Raw genomic sequence first — 16,035 nt, forward strand, 5'->3', positions numbered from 1 at the left:
ATCAGAGCCTTATGCATGTTACAAGCATCCCACCATTGAACTCCATCCTCAGCCTTTGGATTTTTGAAACAATCTCACTGTTCAGTGCAGGATAGCCTTGTATTCACTCTGTAGTCCAAGCTGGCCCTGGGCTGTCTATGTAGCCCAGTGAGGCCTTAAACTTGTGATCCTCCTGCCTGTATTACCAGGGTGCTGAGAATGCTATACATTTCAGTTTCATATGTTCATTGCTAGCATATAGATATTTAAAAGGGTATTTGTAGAGTGGTGTCATATTTACAGAAAATTGAGTGGAAAGTACTAATTTTCTCATTTTTATCTATACAATATCTCCTTCTACTCCATTCCATACAAGGCACATTTGTTGCAATATATACATCATTAGTAATTAAAACCTATCATTTTAATTAAGGTTTATTTTATGAGGTTGGGCAAATGTATTATGGCCCACATCATCATTAATATGTGTTTTAGAGTTGTTTTACTGTCCTGTAAACTCTTTGTGCTCTGTGTACTTAAGTCCCATCTCCCAGAACCCCGACAAAGACATTTACTGTAGGCTTATTTATAGTAGCATTAAATTTCCTTTTTATTTATGTGTATGCATGTGTAAATGTATGCCACATATACATGTGTTTGCACCCTTGCAGAGGCAAGCAAATGAAGAAGGATCCTGTGGACCTGAATTTACAGGTGGTTGTGACCTACTCAACAAAAGTGCTGGGAACTAAACTTGGGTTTTTCCTGGAGGAGCAGCAATGCTCTTAACTACTGAGCTATGTCTTCAGCCTCTAGTGGTTTTCTTTTCTTTCTTTCTTTCTTTTTCTTTTTTCTTTTTTTCCTTCTTCTTTTTTTTTTTTTTTTGCTTTTTTTGAGACAGGGTTTCTCTGTGTAGCTTTGCGCCTTTCCTAGTACTCACTCTGTGCCCAGGCTGGCCTTGAACTCACAGAGATCCACCTGCTTCTGCCTCCCGAGTGCTGGGATTAAAGATGTGCGTCACCACCGCCCGGCCTCTAGTGGTTTTCAATTGACCTGTTTGTAAACCTCTATGCTAATTACTCATTATCCACCTGAAATATGTTGTCATAGCCAAGTGTGAAACTGGCAGCAGAAAACTTTGTTTTCTTTATAATCCTTTACCCTATGGCAAGGACAATTGTCTCTCAAGTTTCACATATCCTGAGAGTCACATGCAATAAGTTACTTTACAAAAACTTTTGTCATCAAACATGACTAAGAAAATTCAAGAGGAGAAAGAATAGGTATTGTCACTCATATTTTTATGATCAGTATTGTTATTATTATTATTATTATTATTATTATTATTTGAATAGAGCACTTTTTTTTATGCAGAAAACTCCCTTTGTGGTTTTGAACAATTCTGGTGGTGACAGATTCCACTATTTTCAGGTATCCGATAGTGTGGTGGTGTCTCTTTTATTGTCCGATGCTGTCCTCATTCTAGGTGTTGAATCTGAAGTTCACAGTTTTTAATCTTTCAGGATTTGGAGAATATGCCCAATGCTCCTGACCCTCTCGCTTGTGACAGCTATTCACTGTTATCATTTTTCTGACTACAAAAGGAGTTATTTCCTCCATCACTGTCTCAGTGATGCCTTTCCTTGTCTCCTAGCAAGTGCCAGAAGTTTGATGCATTTGCTGCTGCTGTTATAGTTTTGCTGTTTTTTTTTTTTTTTTTTTTTTTTTTTTTTTTTTGCTTATGCTGCTTGGGCTATGATTGGCTACTTTAATCTGTGCATTTACATCTTCTGGTGACTTTGAAAACTTTCAGCAATCATTTCTTTGAATGGCTTTTTCAGCCTGGTCCTATTTCATTTAACCTTCGAGACACAGAAGACGTACATCCTTCATATTTTGTCACAGCTCCACTGCTCTTTTAGTCTCTGATTGTCTTTGTAAGTCAGCCTCCAGTCTTGTGCAGATGAGGGGATTTCTGTCGCTGCATTCAAAGCCTGTGGACTGTTTCCTTCCCTCTCTTCATTCTGCTGTTTAACGTATTTGCTGATTGTTCTTGTTTTAGTTATTTCAGGTGACTCAGTTTTCATTTTAAAATGCTTATTGTACCATCCAGTTTTTATTTGGTTCAGGGATTTTCAAATTTGTTCCTGAAGTGTTTCCATAGCAACAGCCTCAAAGCCCTCATCAGATAACAAGCCTCTGCACCATGGCCTTGGTGTCTAAGGACTCTGCTTTTCATTAATGTCGCAATTTCCCTGATCTTTTTCATTACTGAAGATGCTTAAATAGGAATTGAATCAGTAAATAGACTATTATATGATTGTGGACTTTGTTTAAAATTGTTATTTGAGTCAGATTTTCTTGATACTACTCTGGAGAGGGAAAGCATGGCTTCATTTGCACCCATTGGAGGTGGTCTCTAAGCTTCTCATCCACAACCTGTGATACCTGTATGTGATGGGCCTTGTTCTTCTGACAAATAGTGAGGGTCTGGTCTCACATTTGCTTCCTCTGACTCTGTCCTGGCTGGGTGAGGCCACATTACAATGCCACCCACAGCCTTCACTCACATGGGTAGGGCTTGGGAGAAGTGGGCCGCAAGATGGTGAATGCCCTGCCTCTCTGGTGGGCCTCCCATAACTCTGTCCTGGTAGGAAAAGTTATGCTTCATCTCTGATGATTAGAAGTCCTGACGCCCTACATGCTCTCCATGGTTTTCGTGGAGGGTGGTCTCACTGCTGCTTGGAGGGGATAAATAAATGTCTGGGCTTCTTGGATGCAGAGTGGATGAGCTGAGATAACCTCTCTGCCATGGTGTTTGGTGGAAGTGACTCCTGAGCTTCTCTGCTTTCCTCTAGCATTTGTCCAAAGTAGAAGGCTTGTTTGAAAGAGCTGCACAATTGCTTGTCTAGTCTTTTGAGCAGGGCGTTTTTGTTTCTTTTTACTCTATCTGTGTACCTTCTTGACTTCAATTTTGGGACATGCAGGACAATGAGAAAGCCCTGGCAACTCATCACTGTGCTGTTCCTTGAGTCCCAGTGTCCCTAGCTTGCCTGCCTTGCACTGTCCACCTCTATGGACCTTTTTACCACTCATTTTACGTGTGATTTCCAGGGTGTTTAGTTGTGCCTGACAGGAAGAATAGAAACAAGTGGGTTTATCTCATCTGCCAGGAAGCAGAAGGCTGCTGCTCCCTGGTGAGGAATTTTGATTTGTCACAGGACATTTATCCATCCATTCAAGTGACCGCAGGACAGAATGACTCAGAGAAAAGAAGCAGCCAGAAAGGCAGAATGGAGATGGCTGGCCTTCAGGCGTAGGACCGTTACTGGAGGCTTCTGTATGTGGCCCATGATGGGGAACAGAATATCATAAAGCTGGCAATTGAAACTCTGTTGATTATAATGACCCCTCACATCTTGGAAATAACTTCTTCTTATCTTGACATCGTCAGCCTTGAAGGTAGAGGATTATCATCTTAGGTGACTGGCATGCCTAAATTTCCAGGTGAGTAGGAATCTGACTCAGAGTCTAAGGGGGCAAAGGAGACAGATTCAAAATGAAGGCAGAAATGCATATAGCTGCCCATCATGGGTCATCAGGCTCCAGTGAGGAGTTAGTGCTTTTCATGAAGAGCAGCCTCTAAGCCTCTAGTCCTTATTGTAGTTTCATAAAACACAATAAACACGAGTATTGTTGGAATTCCAGGGCTTCTGACCTCGAGAAACTAGCAATAATTGGAAAATGCAAAAATGCCCAAAGCAAAACATGCCAAAGTGACACTGTCTTACTTTCTTAGTAGTTGGTTACTTACATTCTTCTATTTTATCTGCTTGTAGAAGCCTATTAACACTGGTAGTGTATTAAAAAAAAAACAAATACAGCAGGTTTTTAGTTTTTATTTATAAAACTTTTTTGCTTTTTTTTCCTTTGGTTTTTCCAGACAGGGTTTCTTGGCTGTCCTGAAACTTGATCTGTAGTCTAGGCTGGCCTCAAACTCACAGAGATCTGTCTGCCTCTGCCTCCTGAGTGCTGGGATGAAAGACATCTATTTCCTTTCTCATTACAGTTTATAGAGCAACAGAAACATACACTAAGCTAACATGATGTGAAGTGCTCATGCTGGCCCATCTGCTGTACCTTTGTGTTTTATATAACAATCTTGGTTGCCTCAAGATAGCACTTGAAGCAGCCAGTTGGCAGCCAAAGAAATAAGGTTTCGGTTTTTCCATCCAATGATGCTACTGAATTATCAGCCTCTTCCATGCCTGTTACTTGCTTCATAATTTATATCAACATGAATGAGCTCTCCTTCCTGAAAGAATAAATGAGTTAACTCTGCTCCAAGAATGAATAAAAGTGGCCCAAGAACATAGATTCAGCTGGTTCTGGACACCATGTTCTCCCCTAAATGGGGACTACATGCACATTTATAGTCATAGAACAAAAGAAAGTAATAAATCAAGGCACTTACCAAATAGATTGGCGGGACTTCATGTAATAAGGTTACAGCAGAATACAGGCTTCCCGTAATAATGGTGACATTCTTAGCTTTTGGATTGGGGGAAGCTAATGATATGCTAAATGAATATATTAAAAATTGCTTTTACATAATAGTAGAGAGAGCGTTAGATTAGATACAGAAGCAGACGCTATATGGCTACTATAGATAACTCATGAAAGATCTGGCTACTCATCTGCAATATTCTAACTCTCCACAGTCTGAGATATCTTCAGAGTTGTCAGTATGGGTATGGCTTAAAACCAGGAAACTTCAGTTCTCTATAACATTTCAAGGAAAACCATTTGTGGGTTCCTCATAATGATAAAGACTTTCATACAAAACATGCTGATTAATTTAGATGATTCAGTAAGTTCTCAATTTTTACTTCTTAGTTTTGATATAGTGGATCAATGTGGCTCTGTCTTTTGCTATATTTCTACTCTTCACAAATTAGTTTGGGGCACTGAGATAAAAGGAAGCTGAGGTGTAAATACAAGTATTTAAAAATGGCTTGCCTTATCTAAAGTGGGTTTACTAGCATTTTTAAAGTCATTGCTTCCTTTTTGTTTGTTTGTTTGTTTTTTTGAGACAGGGTTTTTCTCTGAGTAGGGTGTTTTTTTTTTTTTTTTGGTGCCTGTCCTGGATCTTGCTCTGCAGACCAGGTTGGCCTCGATCGAACTCATAGAGATCCACCTGGCTCTGCCTTCTGAGGGAATTAAAGGCAAGCACCACTGTAGTATCAGTCCATGGCCAAGGCTATGTTTGCATCCAAAGTCTTTTCGCTTTAGTGCTGTTGATGTCCTGTGGGATATTTGTGAAAGTCAACTTGTTAATTTGTTTCCAGAGCAACAGCAGTTGTTCCACAATCAGAGGGTGTTTGCTCTAACAGCTCGTGGTGTCCAGCAGCTAGGGAAGGAAGTCTTCCAAAAATGTGTCCTTTCACAGCAGAGAAGTGTGGAAAGCAAGCTCTGCAAATGTGCAGGGAGAAGCTGTGGGAATCCTGGGCTGGATCTTTGCAATGATTTTCTCCATTGAGACATGAGTTTCTCCACTCTCCAAATGAGCAGTTTGAGACAGCTGCTTCTTTCCAGCCGCGAGTTGGATGTTCAGTGTACACAGATCTTTACAAAGGAGTGTATTGGCAGTGTGCTTGCTGAGACTCTATAGAGAAGAGCTGGAGGTGACCTCTGAGGCTGTTGCTTCAACCTCTTTATGAGAAGAAATAGAAAGCCAGGGAGGCTGGCTTCTGAAGAGCGCCGCATGACAAGTAGTGTCAGGACAGCCAGTGAGGAAGAGGAGAGTGAGCCAAGGCTGCCACTGAGTATTTCCATTGCATCCCTTAGGGTCCATCCCTGAAAAAGGGCAGATCCCTGGCAGGTCCTTCTGATTGTAGTTAGTAAATGCTGACTTTGAAGGTCTGGGAACATGCTTCTTACTTAGTGGGCAAAGTGTGACTCCGAGTTCACTGTGGGGATCACGGGAAAGGCTTTCTGTAGCCCCTTGAATGTTTGCTGATGTGAACTGACAGAAGATTAAGTGGAAGAAAAGATGGACATATTGAGCCCAGGAATGAAAGGGAGTGAGGGAAATGTGCAATTTCCCAGCAGCCCAGCATGATTTAGAAATTCTGTGTGCTTTTTCTGCAAAGGATGAGGAGAATGAGGGGTTGAGGTGAATTCCAGGGGAGGAGAAGTAAATGGTTTTTAGACAAACTCAGTGGCTTTGGAGAAACACCCCGTAGCTGGGAACAAAAGTCGGCGGAGCCTGCATAATAGACACCGGATTACAAATGATTGTCTTCAGGATGTTGAATGGGACCTAAATACAGAGCCATTGTGTGTGAAGAAACCCTATCCAAGTACTCTGGCAAAATTGTGATTTCTTCTTGTCGTAAGAGCTTAGAGAAGTGAACATTCTGGGACGGAACTAGAAGAAATTGTTTTGTTCCTTGGTGGCTCCACACATTTAACAGGCAGGGAGTTATGACAGGGGTCCCCTGCGGTGGCGTGTGCGGCCCTCTGAGTCCCTTTGACTTAAAGATGATCAACTTACCCGAGCACTGCACATTAGGACGACAGGCTCGTTCACTGTGTGTCCCAGATGTAAACGTGGGTGTCCGAGATGTCCCAGCTGTCCTGTTGGTTTTGGAGTTTTACATTACTTTCTCTAAGGCTCATCATTCCTTGCACATGCGGCCTACATCCAAATCCACCCCACTCCTGTTTCTGCACTGGCCAGCCTCTTTCAGGGACATCAGCTGGTGGACTCGTGCCACAGGGGCTGGCGAAATGCCACCTCAGCAGCCAAGGCCTCTTCTGCTTGTCTTTTCTTTCTTCCTGAAACTCTATGGTCCTTTATCGTTAGCTTCAGTTCCTTGGGAATGGCTTTCAGCTCATTTCACTTCCTCCATAAGACACTTTCGTTTCCATGAAGCATTGTCAGGCTTTTGGTGTTTTATCTCAAAATACTTAACCTCCCAGGGACTATAAAGTTCTCTAAAAGGCAAAGGGGATGTGAGACGTTTGCCTTTTCCTTATGTTATTTTTTTGTCGTGCAAAACCAAACTGTTTCCTTGATGGTTTTGACAACAATACATAGAGGGCCTCTGTAGCCGAATTTTAAAGAGTTAATTCGTGACTTTAAAAAACAAAACAAAAAACATTTCTGGGGGAAAGGCATAAAACTTGAGGCAGACCTGTTACTTAGAAAAATTACTGCACTCTACCAGGAGCATCATTAAGTATCTCTTAATGATACTAGATCGCGCTGGATGCTTCTCTAGCATCAAGCTTGCCATTGGCCTCGTCCTGCACCTCTATGCCAAGTCACTGGCAGGTCCTGCTGTATTTCTGTCTTCCGTTTCCATCTCCCTTGCTTGTGCTGTCTCAGGACTGCCTTTCTTCCCAGCCGTTCTTGCTCTCTCCTCTTCTCAGAGTCACTGTCCCCAAGAAGCCTTAAGCAATGTGGTAAAATGGGGCCTGACACCCTTCCTACAGTCTGTGTCATGTCCCATCCACCTGTCACACCTACCTTTGGCACGGCTGATCGCTGACTGCCATCCCATCGAGGATTTCTCTACATTTTAGGTGTTTCCAATGATATAATGCAATGCCAGTAATTGATTACCTGCCACAGCTGACATTAGATAGAATTTCAGTTTGGTGACTACAAAAATGGGATTCCATTTAGTTGTTGATCACTTCTTTTGTTGTGGATCTTACGACACACACACAGAGGAAAACAGCAAAGCATTTTAACACTGTGTAGTTCTTTAAAAATGTTCTCTTTGGCTGGGCAGTGTTGGTGCACGCCTTTAATCCCAGCACTCGGGAGGCAGAGGCAGGCGGATCTCGGATCTCTGTGAGTTCAAGGCCAGCCTGGGGTACAGAGTGAGTTCCAGGAAAGGCACAAAGCTACACAGAGAAACTCTGTCTCAAAAAACCAAAAAAAATAAAAAATAAAAAATAAATAAATGTTCTCTTTGGTCGGATGGTAGAAACATCCTTTAAGTCACATCCCAAGAAGATGACTCTGTATTTATAAGCATTCCTTAATGGAGGACCTCAAAGTTCCCTGAAAAGATGTGATTTTAAGGATGTTAGAGTTTTGCAGAATCAAGCCATCTGATGCCAAGATCCCAGGACGCTTAGAAAGGAATCCTCACTAGTGAGCTTCTGCTGGTGATCTCCTAGGATGTAATCAACAGTTTCAGGCAAGGATATTACAATTTTGTGTTTAAAAATGTGTAATAAAGTAGTTTTGTAAACATTCCCTTCATGGCTTGCTGTGAAGGCCACCAGGTCTTTTTTTTAGAGGTCCATCAGAAATTTTATGTTTAATGTAAAGGAGATCAGTGGGTAGAAAATATGGCCTGCCTTAGGCGTTCAGAGTGGGGTAAGAATCAAGACAGGAGGTCCTACAAACCTCCCTGCTCTGGATTCATAGGTATGCACTGCTGTGTATGGGAACAAGGAAATATGGAGACAGAAGCCATAGCTCTAAGGCCCCAGGTGTTAGCATCTGTTCGCTTGATTCCTCAGCCCTTCCTTTACATGAGGCTCTTTCTTCCCAGTGCAAATTCAGCCACTGTGACAAAGAGGTCTAGACAGTAGATTTATTTCCTTTTGAACTAATTAGCTCCACTGTGTTCCGTGAGCACTGCAAATCCCATTAATCTTGAGACTCCAATGAAGATTAGCTGAAGAGTTAATGATCATTTACTCATTCATATTTTATTGAGCATCTATTTCATGTCAAGCCAAAGTTTCCACTTGAGTTAGAAAGATGAGGGAGTCCCAGTCTCTGCCCTAGAAGGAGTTCATGGCCCACTGATAGGGTGAGCGTACACACAGAGAGAATGGAGTATAGAGTCTTCATTCTAGAGACCGGCATGTATCAAGAACATAAATGCGTCCTTGGGTCAGGTGTTCCGCTTCAAGCTTACAGCAACAGAAAATAGGGAACACTATTGTCACATATTAAGGAAGCAACCACTCCTGGAGAGGCCAGGAAATTGGCTCACAGTCACATGACTAAGGATGGGCATTCCATCTCTTGAATCTGTCCCCTTTCCTTCTTGACCAACTCATTGGCTTTATGTGCAGGCAAGGGCGTAACTTGCTATGACCCTGCAAAGAGAGAAGGGTGGTGATCAGGTTCTAGAGGGCAAGTTGTGCCTTCAGTCAGGCTGCTGTAGCAAATGCTACCGCCCTGGAGTAACATGAATCTTAGAAGGTCTTATTAATAGAAAAATCTGGAGCCAGACATTGGGGTGAATGCTGAAAGATCAGAGAAGTAGAACAAGCCACAGCCAACCTCACCTTGCCAATTCCTCAGCTGATCCTGTTTCTTCAGACTGAATGCCTCTGAGTCCTCATACAAATGGATCTCAGTTGAACTGCTGCTAAAAGCCTAAAAATTTAAAAGTCTCTAGTTCCTGGTCCTCATGCCTTACATACCTTTCTGCTTCCTGCCATCACTTCCTGGGATTAAAGGCGTGTGTCCTCCCAAGCAAAAACATAAAATCTCAAATTCTGGGATTAAAGGTGTATTCTACCATGCCTGGCTCTGTTCCCAGTGTGGCCTTGAACTCACAGAGATCCAGATTGATTTTGTGCCTCCTGAGTGATAGGATTAAAGGCGTGTGTGCCACCACTGTCTGGCCTCTATGCCTAATCTAGTGGCTGTTCTGTTCTCTGATCCCCAGATAAGTTTATTAAGGTACACAATATATCAACCACACACTGATGACTGAAGAAGCAGGGATTTGCTTGTTGCTGCTGTTGTGGAGGAAGGAAGTCAGGGCGAGGTGTGCCTGGGTTCCAGAGAGGACCTCTCTTGGTTGGTTGTCTTCTTATACTCTCCTCACTTGGCAGAGAGGAACGAGATATGTTTTCTTCATCTTATGAAGTCACTAATTCCATAGAGGACCCCAACCTTATGACCCCAACCAAACCCATTTCCTTTCCAAAGGGCCCTGCCTTCCAATGATCTCTCATTGGGTCTGGGGTTAAACCTTCAGCACATGGGTATGAGGCAGGAAAGACACAGACATGCAGTTCACCACAAGGAGGAACGCTGTGACTATAAAGAGCTTTGCCAGGTCTTTGAAGCCTGATGATAACACCGGCCCTCCTTTGAGCTGAAGGGTAAGCCCAGGACACTCATGTGGTCTCTTGGATTGAACAACACAGGAGTTTGTACACACTGTTTACTCTTCATTGCCCTAGATGACAGCATTCTGGATGCTGCTGCTACCAAGCTGTACTGTATCATCACAGACACTCCTTTACTTACAAGGAGTGTGTCCTAATGAAGCCATCCTATGTTGAAAGTGTGTGCTCACCATCCGAGTTCAGAAATGTGGCCAGCTGTAGGTACTAGTTGATTTCTCTCTGTGACAATAGATCTAACTGGAAACTGCAGCTGGCTCATGCTGCATACAATCAATAGAGTTGATCCATGGCTCTAGCCTAGGGAAAGATCAGTTCGGATTACAGTGTCTACTGACTGAAGACCATTTAGCACCTGGTTAAATTGGGAAAAATTCAAGTGAAACCATTCTAAGTTTGGGACCAGACAGTCCTATGACTGTAGCTACTGCTATTACCATCAATAACTCTGAAAAGCCCTCTGTCCCAGCATTGGAGAAGGCTCCATTTCCACCTTCTGTCTCCTTAGGAGGCATTAGTGGGTTAATAGGTGTGAATGCATTCATACCTGAATACTCTCTACCCTTCTGGAAGAAACACAGTCTTCCCCAAGCCAAAATGGAGGGGGAGCCCTGCTCCGCCTGCCCAGCATGCTTATTCCTTGGCACTTTGGCTAGTTTTAAACCAGGGAGATTAATAAACTCACCAGGTCTCCCACTGCACCTTGAGTCCTGAGCAAGTCCATTGATAGTGATGAGTGGCTGCTTAAGCTAGATCAGTCCACAGATATGGACACATCGTACAAACTGTCCTCCTGCCTTGGGGCAGACGTTCCTGTATTTTTAGTCCTGTTTGTTACTGCCAAGACAAGCTGTTCAAGGAGATGAAGGACAGGATTACTACATGACAAGCATCTTGCCTCAGGCTGCAGCAACATATCCGTGAGTCCTTGTTTGTGCTGGAGGGAGGTGGGGCTGTGGGATTTGCATTGGCTTCACTGGCAGCATTTGAAGCTCCTGGAGTTGTGCTGAACAGGTTTCACTGGACTCGCCCTGTGTCCATCTGAGGCCACAGGGCAAGGTTTGAAGAGTGCACACCAGGTATCTTTGAGTTACAGATAGAATATTTATCACTGGATGTGTGTGTGTGTGTGTGTGTGTGTGTGTGTGTGTGTGTGTGTGTGTGTGTGTAACTGAATAACAAAACACTGCAGATTTGAGATTGTGGTCATTTGGATTGACTTCTTCCTCTGTACTTTGGACAAAAGAAGTCTTATTATCTAAATTAGAATGTTATAAAATGTCGAGAAGGTAGTTGTAACTTGACAGATTGAACTCTGTGAGTATCTGGTTAAAAAAGACAGCGAGGGCATTCATTTTTCTTGCTGGTTTCTCATTACCTGTACAACAGTGATATCACTGTTTATTTCATTCCTACTCCAATGGTTCAGCTATCGGGCAGCCCCTCATGAACCCCCACTTGCAATGCTACAATAACTTGTTCTGTCCTTTTTTTTCTATCAGTTTAAAGATGCATGCATTTTGGTACCCATTTCATTGATGATTGATTAATGACCTTCAGGGGCTCTCTAGCACTGGGAAGACACAGGCCCAAGTCTTTGGAATGTCATATAGGCTTCACTGCCCTTCCTGGTCCCTCATTGTCTCATTCTACCAGAATGGCATTTGTGGGAGATGCTTTCTCTTACTTCTCCCACAGAATTCTCCCCTCTTCCAGTTATAATGACCCTGACCCCATCTGTTGCTGCCTGAAAGAGTAAGACAAACATTAAGGCCAAGCACAATGTATTTTTTTTTCTTGCTGTTGCTCAGCTTTGAAATGACACCATGGTATATAATAAAGCCTGCCTCTACTGGAGCACTTATCACAGTGTTCAATGAGTATGCTTTTCCCAGCTGTAATGAACTTGTGAATGAAAGGATTGTGTCTTGCCTTATCAATTTGGGGCACTTTGTATGTAGGCCACCTTCAGCATGCATTTGCTAAATCAAGTGGTTTCTGGTTATCAGCAACCTCAGGGGTATTCTTGGGGGATTCCTGGTGGGTATAAATGCTAGGGGTGGAATTTACTCTAAAGCAACTCACAATTAAAGCTTGGGCCTGATTTTGCCAACCATCATTCACATTAATGAGGTTTTACTGCCTTTTTATTGTATTCATAGTGGAAAATAAGTAACTGGAATTTTGTGGTTTTTTTTTTCTTTACATAAGAACTCAGAATTTATACTAATTGTGGTAATAATTCATGTCTGTAGTAACTTACATATGTGCACAGATATACATGCACCCACACAAACACACACACCCAGACACACATGCACAGAAACACACAGACACATGTGTACATACTCCCACATGAACACATACTATTATGCACAATTAATTGTCCATGTTGTTTAGTGATCTTCACTGCACTGTCCCATTCTTTGGAGGTAATTTTTTTATGGATCCTCCCTAAGAAGTTCTTAATAAATGTTTCCTTATGCTTCCTACTTATGCTAGTTTGGAATGTGTCTCTTTAGTTCTACTCAAGGCATGGGCACCTTGGTGTTTGTTGAGATGTAAGGGTGCAGTGGCTGGCGCTCTTTGTGGTATGGGTTATGAACAGCAGGGAGACATTATGAACAGCCTTACATTTTACCTACACCCTTGTTAAGGAGCTAGGCAGTCTCTAATGAAGTGGTGACTCTTTGTCTCTATGAGTAATAGCAGAGTGCTGTCCAAATGAAAGCTGAAGATGCCGCACGAAGGGGAATATATAGATATGAACATGAAACATTACAGAGCGCATAGTTAGGTTCAACCAGGGCTGATGGTTTTTAGTCCAAATCTTCTAGAATGAAATTACTATGTACTTCAACTTGCTATGTAGCCATGTTTGATCTTGAACTTCTGATTCTCCTGCTTCTACCTCCCAAGTGTTAGGATTAGAAGAAGATACCACCACACCCAGTTTATGCTACACTGGGAATCAAACCCAGTGCTTTGTGCATGCTAGGCAATCACTCTACCAACTAAGCTTTATCACTAGCCCCTGAAGAACTTATTAAAAATAAATGTCCTATTCTGGATTGACAGCTAGAGAACCTGCATGGGACTGACTTAGTCTCTCTGCATGTGGATGGCAGTTGTGTAGCTTGGTCTGTTTGTGGGGCCCTAGCAATGGCATCAGGGACTGTACCTGGCACATGAGCTGGCTTTTTCGAACTTATTCCCCATGCAGGCATACCTCACCCAGCCTTGATGCAGGGGAAGGAGCTTGGTCTTTCCTCAACATGGAATGATGCGCTTTGTTGACTCCCATGGGAGGCCTGCCCCTTTCTGAACAGAGGAGGAGTGGATGGTGGGGATAGATAGGAGGTGAGGTGAGGGAATGGGAATAGAGGAGGAAGGGGAAACTGTGGGTGGTAAGTAAAATAAAAGAAAAAATTATTAAAAAAAAGAAAAATGATAAACTTTCTAGCAGTTTATCATCAGTAAATGTCTTGTTTGTATATTTATTTTATAAACCTATATAGTAAGGTTGCATAAAAGTTTTTTTAGGAACCTTTAAGAAGTCTTATCATCATTTATAATCTTATATACCACAAACTCTGTAGTGTGACCTTCTAGAAGCTCTCATTGGTCAATACATACATCTTTGTTTCACAGAAGAGACAGTGGCTCAGGAACCTCCAGCTATGGATTCAAGGTTATTATTATTCATTGAGGTAGTGACAGACACACAGGACACCAATTCTAATACCTACAATTTTCTACTACTTTATGTTGACCACAGTTTAAAATTTGTATGTGGATATGGGTGTGGTCTGTGTCTGTTCTCTCTCTCTCTCTCTCTCTCTCTCTCTCTCTCTCTCTCTCTCTCTCTCTCTCTGTATGTCTCAAATGTGCAGCAGATACCTAAGGAGGTTAGAAGAGCATTTCAGATCTGCAGAAGCTGTATTCTACTGGCAGTTGTGAGCCACTTGATATGGGTCCTAGGAATGAACTCAGGTCCTCTGAAAGAGCAGCTCTTGACCCTAACTGCTGGGTCATCTCTTAAGCACTTGCTAACAATAATTTTAAACTTTAGTATTTAAATTCATCCTAAGGAATTTAGAGGAGAAAATTATGGTTTACTCTATTCACAGATACTAATCACATTTTCCTTTCTTACTTTTGATTTTTCGTGCATGGTTTTGTTTTGAATCATTTTGACCTCAAGATCCCCCTTCAGAAGTTCCTGTGGGATGGGTCTGCTGAGGCAAATGCTTCATTCCTGGGTCACAAATGGCCTTATTTCTCATCTGTTTCTCTGAGACATTGTCACTAGATGCGGAATCTCAGGCTGGGGGGCTCTCCTTCTGGCACTTGAGGTGTTCTACTGTGTTTTTCTAATTATTTCTATTTTTTTGAGATCATAATTTTTTTATTCTCTGTTCTTCCTGATAAGGAATTTGTGGTCACTGCTCCCCTGTATGTGACATGCACACGTTTTTCTCTCTCTGAATATGTCAAAGATACCTAGAGTTTTTAGCCACTTTACTTCCAGCTGTCTGAGAGAAATTCTTTGACCTTATAAACTTGGGAGTTTCTTGTGTCTATAAATTTGTCAACACTCGAGTTGATTGAACTTTGCTTTAGGAACGACTTTGTTTCTATACCAAAATCTCTTGCCTCTGCTTTAGGGATTTCTACAGATACATATTTGAGAGCTTTTGATTCCATCACACAGTGTCTGGAACTCAATTCATTTTTCTCAGTGTGTGTTCCCCTTTCTCATTCGTATTAGAAAATTCCATTTGCTTTACCAAACAATCCACCCACTCTCCCTTTCCTAGTCTCCTCTCAAGCACTTCTCAGGATTTCACATTTTCCAAAATTATTACTGCAAATCCAGAAATTCAGCTTAGTTAATTTGTTATAGACTCTAACTTTCCTCCTCAACATTTTCCAGAGCGTTCACTGCAGTTCACAATGCTTCTAATACCAGTTTGAAATCTAAGAACTTAGACATGACTCAGTGGCTTTCTATTTGCTGACTCATGGCTTGTTCTCTAAAGCATTAGTCAGAGTTTCATGGTCCTGGTATATCAAATAACTAGCTTGTAACCTAGACATGTTTGAATATTGAGTTTTCAGACTTCATATGTTTTTTTTTGAAAATTCAGAAAATATTAACCTATTATTTCAGCACTAAATCATTCTTTTCATTCTGTCCCTTATGTTTGTGGTGGCAGTTTTGACATCAACAGAGCTTTCAGAAGCCTTGGGGTCCTGCTCTTGGTGTGTCCTACCTGGGGGCTGGCTCTGGGGCTCAGGAGACTTCACAGTGTCATCTGTTTCTTAAAGACTTTGTCACACTCCCTTGGGCCTCTGGGCCTGAGGAACCCGGGAGTGAGCTTGATGTTAGTGTAGGTCAGAACAAAGAACTGCAGTCTTCCAGCTCTCTCCCCTATGCAATTTCCTCTGTTCCCTCTCACTTCGAGATCGAGTTCTAGCCCAGCTTAAGCTTCCAGGATTATGGTATAGATCTCTGTAATTCTGCCACACAGCAAAAAGAGCAGGAACCAAAAGGAAATATTTAATGAGGATTTCCCCACTTCTGGGAAAACAAAGATCCCCTTTCTAGGTTCCTCTGTGAGAAGCATGGATCATCTCCTGGATCTTGGGTGCTATGCCTCACTGGGGTAGAAGTTCCCAGATGCACTCTGGGGAGAACTGTGTTTCCTGAGTACTGAATATTTTGCCAGCCTGACCACAGTTACAAGATACATATCATAGCACGTCTGGGAGCTATGGCCCACTGGTCAGCATTGGAAAGTAAGATGGAAGCTAACAGTTTCCGCCCCTGCAATCAGGGCTCAGTTACCTCCAACCAAAAAACAGCCTTTCTTCCCC

General features: G+C 42.3%; 1 protein-coding gene across 1 annotated transcript in view; it reads left to right on the plus strand.

Annotated features, from left to right (window-relative positions):
• Positions 1-16,035, plus strand: part of Tmem182 (transmembrane protein 182) — a 49,600-nt gene that overhangs the window by 15,092 nt on the left and 18,473 nt on the right. The window lies entirely within an intron of this gene.

The sequence above is a fragment of the Peromyscus leucopus genome, chromosome 16_21 (assembly GCF_004664715.2).
Source record: "Peromyscus leucopus breed LL Stock chromosome 16_21, UCI_PerLeu_2.1, whole genome shotgun sequence".
NCBI lineage: Eukaryota > Metazoa > Chordata > Mammalia > Rodentia > Cricetidae > Peromyscus > Peromyscus leucopus.